The following is a 7,225-nucleotide window of genomic DNA, read 5'->3' as shown; positions in this document are numbered from 1 at the left end:
CCCTATATGGTCGGGGTTTAATTTTAGCAGGATGCTGTGCTTCTATATGGTTGGGGTTTAATTTTAGCAGGATCATATACCTCTTCATGGTAGGGGTTCAATTTTATTAGGATCCTTTATGTCCTATATGGCGAAGTTCAATTTTGCAGAATACTGTACCCGTATATGATTGGATTTTTATTTTAGCAGGATCTTGCCCCAGATATAGTTGGGATTATAGTTAATTGTTGTTATTCGTAGACTTAGGAATAATAACTTACGAAGTATATATGCCTTAATTGGAATGTTTGTGCAAGATGTTGAACCCATACCCAGGATTAAAAATTAAATTACTAGTAATAAGAAATTTCAATTATTGTGCCCTTGCATGGTCGGAGTGTGTCTCTTAGCCTGATCACTGATTTATTATTGTGCCCCTATATGATTGGGGTTTAATTTCTAGCTAGTATTACTGCTTTATTGTTGTGCCCATATATGTTCAGAATGTTTTCCTAGGTAGGATAACTGGTTTATTAATTTTCTAACTATGCAGTTGGAGCTTATTTTCTATCTAGGAATACTGCATTATTGTTAGCTGCTTTATGGCTGGGGTAATCTGTAGCAGTAATTATTGCCTTGTTATTGTGCCCCAGTATATGGTTGGGGCATTTCTCCAGGCTATGATTACTGGTTTTTTATGACACTCATTAGGCATAATGGTTTGGTTGCATAATTTATTCACATAAATATCAATGCCCCTAGATAGTTTTTTTTTTTTTTTTTTTTTTTTTGTTTTTTTTTTTTTTTTTTTTTTTTTTGGTTTTCCTGACATTTATATATGGTGTAGTATATTGTGTGCCTGTTATGTTGATGGAAATAGATTTAAAACATTCTTTTGTATCTATATGGAAAGGTTTTAAACGTTCCTCAAATTTAACTTGAGAGGGGAGTGTTTTTACCAACCCTTTATAGTTTGTGTACATTTCTCGCTCCCATGATGTAGGTTACTGTAAGATTCTTATGCCCCTATTTGTTGGTGATAAGTGTATTCCAGCATTGTTACACATCTCTTGTAGAACTTTAAGCATTCCTGGGAATGGTACGTTTAGAATTAAGAAATATTATAATTATTACTTCAGAATAAGTTTTGATGAATAACATTTTATTTAGATTAATTGTAATTAAGGAATAACTGTCTTAATTTTTTGGATTCATGATGTGATCAATCGAGTGGCTTGCGTGATAATTTACATAAACGCCGAAGGCGTTTATGCATAACATTATCACGCAAGCCACTCGATTGATCATCGTCATGAATCCAAAAAATATGACAGTTATTCCTTATATTTACATGCTCCTGATTCTGCAAATTCCGGTGCTAATAGCCTCGCTTCTGTCTCTATTTGTCCCGCCCAGCACGTGATTTTTTTTTAACCGCGTCTATCGATGAACCAGTAGATTTATGTAGAAATAAAGTATTTTTACAATTTGTAATTTTATCTCAGACAAAGACATTGGAAATGTAAATATTTCAAAGTCAACTACTTTCATGTTACCTGTGACATGCATTAACTTCTAATACAAGTATTCAGATTATTATTAGTAATTCCTGATGATTATATGTATACACTCATATTTTGATTTGTAGCTATTAATTTACTAAAGTTCATGTATTCCGATGTTTCTATAGAGTCAAATCAATTAGTGCATTAATATACATATACTGGTTTTACTATTAACTGCTTGTTTTAGCACCATGTTATAATTGCAATCAAAAAGAAACTGGGGGGGGGGATAAGCCGAGTCATATGCCTACATAACGATCGATAAAAAATCAATAAATTCATTTCACAAAAATTTCACTTTTTGTTGAATTAATGTAATGCTTATTACCATTTGCATATAAATTTGACAAAACCTGAATACTGTAACAGCGAACATGATTCTGATTAACACAACAAAATGGCATCACGCTCAATTTTCACAGAAACTGGACATAAATTGGATGATATAACTACATTTTTTAAATAGAGTGGGTCATCGTACCATTTTTTTAGAACGATTAATGAAAGGCAATGGAAAGATGTTGCTTTTTACACTTGCAAAAATTTGGTATGAAGACCCACTATACATAAAAAATTAAGTTAACTTACTTAAATTTTCACCGTGATCTTAAAAAATTCTAAGTCCGAAAACGCTTGCTAAATATAGAAAACCGTATGCTTTTTAAATAGAAATGTAAGTGCGACTCCGTGGTCTAGTGGTTAGCGAGGAGCTCTATAAAGTGACGTTTATTGAAGGAAAGTGTTTGAGTCATGCTCTGATTTTTTGACTTTTTGGGGGTGGGTGGGTTAATTTTGTTTTACTTTATAAAAATGTCTATAGGAATAACATATTTTTCACTGGAAATAAAATATATACATGTAGTAATGAACTTATTTACAGTAAATTATTTAAAATGCCGGATAAAAATTATAATGGATATTTGAATACTTTTATTCCCGTTTTTATTTATTTTAAATAAAAGCGCTACTAGATCACCATTATCATTATATACGATGTTAACATTTTTATAATATCTCTACAATAAGTGTAAACACTCAATATGCAGATTAATTAATAGAAGTCCTTACCCATGTTAGACATTTGTGACAGTAAATGAAAGTCAACTGTTTAGCTTGTTTAGAATATAAATATCATTTTGAAAACTACGGTAAACATTAAAATGCTTAAGTAAATTCGAACAATTGAGAGATTTTTTCCAATAAATGTTCTTGCATAGCCGAAAATGGGCATGGGCACATGGCTCGTCTTATCCCCCCAGATTCTTTTCTTCAAATTAACTTTCAAATGAACATGGAAAGATAAGTGAATCTTTAGGAATTTCACTTGGTAAGATTGCAAATCCTTTTTGTTATATCCCTATTTGATATTCTGCAAAACTCACTCATTTCTGTTAGTACCAAAAAAAAAAATGTGATCTATTAATGATTTTATCCCTGATGATATATGTTCAGACTCGTACATCGTACTTGTGCACTGAACTCGAGAAGGGCAGCATTGTCACAGGTGCTGGACGTCGACAAAACTACGCAACAATCAAATAACGTCATATTTTAAACCGTTTAGATAATAAATCGCTAGCGTCCAATAAAGTATGTAAATGCCACATAATAAGTAGATACATGCAGATTGTTATTTATTTTATTGATTTAATCTCTTCATTTTTTGATTTCAACTCTTGTAAAATTCCTTTCATTATTTTTGTGTGACTATTTCTTTGAAATATCTGAAGCTATATACTTAAGAATTTAAGACAGGTAAAGACCATGCTTAACTTTCAGCATAAACTGATCATATACTTAAGAGTTGAGAAGTTTTATGCAACATTCTTAGCAAGATGGTAAGTAAAATTCCAATCTGCTAAGCAGGAAAATGGTACTTGAGTATATGCTTAAGAACTTAAGAATTTTTATGCATACAAACCCAGATCCCAGGGTTCATTTGTTTACATTTCATTAATTAATGCAGCCATGGCCTATTCTGCTAAGGTCTTTAAAACGACCATAGAATGTTTGAAATGCTGACTTTAAACGAGGTTGTTGAAATACCTGTATTATCAACTTATTTAATTTTGTTTGTTTGTTTGTTTGTTGTTTAACGTCCCTCTCGAGAATTTTTCACTCATATGGAGACGCCACCACTTGCAGGTGGAGGGCTACAAATTTTGACCTATACTCGGCACTCAGGGCCATTGAGCAGTGAGGGATCTTTTTCGTGCCAGCACCTACTGCGACACGGGACCTCGGTTTATACGGTCTCATCCGAAGGACCGGTCTTCACGTCCCACAGAGGGATTCGAACCCGCGACGTAAGGATCAACTCCTTACTCCGCGACTCTAGAGCGAACGCTCTAACCACTGCGCCACGAACTTATTTGTTAATAGCAAATTAAAAAGTTAAAAAGTAAATAAATAAAAAAGTGATTTTGTTTTCCATGTGATATGGTCCTTTAATAAAAAATAATAATTGAGATACAATTTTAAATCTTCTAATCCATATATCTGAATTTGTAGAGAAAAAAAATCAAAACAGGTGAATATATGTTTATTGTATTTGTTTTTCCGTTTATGGAATGAATCAAGAATCGATATCCCTTACACGGATGCTATCGTGAATAACTAAGGACATGCAATATTGCAATTAATGCCGTCGTATATGCCTTGTCTCACGAAAGGATAACATTTACAATAAATAATAAATCTGAGTCTGTGAAGTTAAACCAAAAGCGGAAAGTTATTCAAAAATGTATCTTCCTGTAATTTGTGTGTACATATCATATTTTATTTTACTGATGGATGCCAAAAATCTGTCAGGAAAATCTAGTGATCCACTAAAGACAAAACTATGGGATCAACATATCAAGTTTCAGAAAATCGCTAAGGCCATGGGCTCGGTGCTGACGGTAATGGCTAAATACTAGAATTTTTTAAAATCAATTTGGCATTATCTTAAAATAATTTATTATTTGTTAAGTCGGTTCATTTCTATAACGGTGTAAAGATGTAACTGATTGCTGTTCTGTTTTTACAATGAAGGAAACACATTTTGAGACAAAGATCAAAACTATTTGCAAAACTTCAGGATGTTTCACGTCACAAAAAGATTCTGAATCGACCAAAGGTAAACAAATTTATCTAGCAACAATAATGATTAATAAATAGTGCTTGAATTAAATGTAAAATTACCACCAAGTACACGATGGTTAAACATATGAACGCATGTCTAAAAATATACAAAATGAAATAAATTTAAAAGGAAAGGAATGGTAATTTCATATGAACAGGATTAAATATTTTGCATCAAATTATTCAGGGGGCAATAAGACGTGTCCTAAAGGCTGGAAAAAGTTTGAAGGAAACTGCTATATACGTTTTTCTGAAAGAGCAGCTTCTTGGTCTGCATCGAAGGTAGTTATAGGAAAATGAATTAATCGATAAGTTGGAAATGAAATATAAAATGTTGTACAACTATTTTCATCAAAGACCAATAAAATGTGAGAGCGAAACTATGATCAACTTTTGTCCATAAGTATACATGTATATATAATACTAATTCTGAAATCGTCATAATAAATTCTCAGTCACTTTAGAATTATGAAATCTTCATTCTTTTTTAAAACCAAACGTTCTCATAAAAAGATAAGAAAATTAACATGCATGTGGCCCGTACTATGCATACTTTCATTCACGATTATCATTTCTGAATTTTAATTCTATAATTATTTTTCAAAGATACTTTTCTGATCGAAATATGTCTGTTATATGCTGGTATGTTTATTGTCAGCTAAAATTGTATGGAAACATTCATCTTCTTGTGCGATTTTTTAAAAAGCTAAACAAGTGTTTCTTTGAGATATTATCCTCTCTGAAGCCGCAGAACTAGGAATAATTGAGAGGGTCCTATATACTGTATTTCAAATCATTGAAATCACCTCGAAATAAGAGAAGATTATATTTTGCCTCATAAATAAGTTTATTACGGGTTTCTTTATTTCATTTAGCTATCATATAGCTTTCTACATGTATATACGTTTTTTAAATTGATATAGATATTCTATATGTCTCGGAATATTAGCTATACTCTCAAAAAAGAAAAACACAAGGAAGGAAGTGGCCATGAGGGAAAAAAATTGCACAGAACAATGATGTTATTAACATGATTTAGTCAATTAATTATTGCTTTCCGTAAGGCTATCGCACTTGATTATTTTCAAATTTCTCTAACTCAGATTTTATCGTTCGTCAGTGTAGAGCTTGTGTTTATTACATGACACTTTGTTTCGTTATGAAACGATTGTTAAGTAGAATAAACCAACGTATCCTTATTAGTCCCCTACCAGTGAAACCGGAGGGGACTATAGGTTTCCTCTGAGTCTGTCCGTCCGTCTAGCTGTCTGTCTGTCCGTCTAGCTGTCCCTCTGTCTGTCTGTCAGTCTGTCCCACTTGGTTTTCCCCTTCTTTTCTAAATGCTTGCAGATATTGAGCTGATTTTTGGTATGTGAGTTCCGCTTCAATGATTTTTTACGGAATTACGACCTTTTCAATTTTTCAGGGTTTTAGGCATTTTTTTTCTAAATGCCTGCAAATATTGAGCTGATTTTTGGCATGTAACTTAACCTTGATAAGTTATAGATCAAGTTTGCATTTCGTCCCGCTTCATTGATTTTTGACGGAGTTATGCATTTTCAAATTTATCGGGAACCTGATTACACTTGCCGGTAGGGGACTAGTATTGCTAATGCAATACTCTCAGAATGCTTGTTAATATCTGTGATTTCAGATAATTTCCGTTTTGATTTGTTTCAAGATATCGGTTGTACATGTATTTTCCTAAAATTAAAATCCCAAACTACATGTAGCTAATACTTGGATATCATTTCTTTTTTTAGAAAACATGTCAAGCAGTCGGCGCAAATTTACTTACAATAACATCCAAGAGAGAAAGTGACTGGATTTATAAAACTTTCAAGGGTAGGGTTGTATTTTCTGACACTATCTAGAAATTTTTCAATGATTTCCCTTTTTTAATTGAAATTATAATCAGTTTCAAAACAAAGTTTCTTTCGAAAAAAGAGTTATATGTTCACTCAAAAGTGCTAAATGATAAAGATATCGAACATGTTACAATATTTTGTTGATAAAATAGCATGCTCATATACATGTAGCTGGCTGTTGGATTGATGCTACGGACACACTTAAAGAAGGAACGTGGAAATGGTCTTCCAATGGAAATTTGTTAACATACACTGCTTGGGACCGCGGCGAACCAAATAATGCGTTTGGTAACGAGGACTGTGCATATTTTGTATATTCCAATGGTAGACTTCTTTGGAATGATATTAAGTGCAGTGCCAAGTTTCAGGCCTTATGCAAAAAAAAGCATGAATAGGTAATTGGCCTTTATTGAGAAAACAGTTCTCCATTCATTTCCTTTCCAAGATGTAATTTAATAATTAGTGAAACTAAGCGAATGTGATGGATACTTTAACTTTCGATGAAAAATAAAGTTTCAGATAAACAATAAAAACCGTCTTCTTGTGTTTATTTCGCGAAAGAGGATGGGGGTATTAATTGATTTTTTCAATTTATTTATTTTTAGTGTTCTCGAGGGCGCGTCTCACTGGACTGAGTATTGAATAAATAGATCAAAATCTAGAAAATTGATAAAGTTATACAGGGCCTCG

General features: G+C 32.5%; 1 long non-coding RNA gene across 1 annotated transcript; it reads left to right on the top strand.

Annotated features, from left to right (window-relative positions):
- Positions 1-4,868: 4,868 nt before the first annotated feature.
- On the top strand, positions 4,869-6,882 carry LOC133179950 (uncharacterized). The gene is made up of 3 exons (XR_009720206.1): positions 4,869-4,949; positions 6,431-6,512; positions 6,707-6,882. It is a non-coding gene; the product is annotated as an uncharacterized LOC133179950 (long non-coding RNA).
- The last annotated feature ends 343 nt before the right edge of the window (positions 6,883-7,225 follow it).

The sequence above is a fragment of the Saccostrea echinata genome, unplaced genomic scaffold (genome assembly GCF_033153115.1).
Source record: "Saccostrea echinata isolate AGI-Se365-2 ecotype Australia unplaced genomic scaffold, CSIRO_AGI_Sech_v1 ptg000005l, whole genome shotgun sequence".
NCBI lineage: Eukaryota > Metazoa > Mollusca > Bivalvia > Ostreida > Ostreidae > Saccostrea > Saccostrea echinata.
Note: the sequence above shows the minus strand (reverse complement) of the source record. Positions and strands in the feature narration are given on the sequence as shown.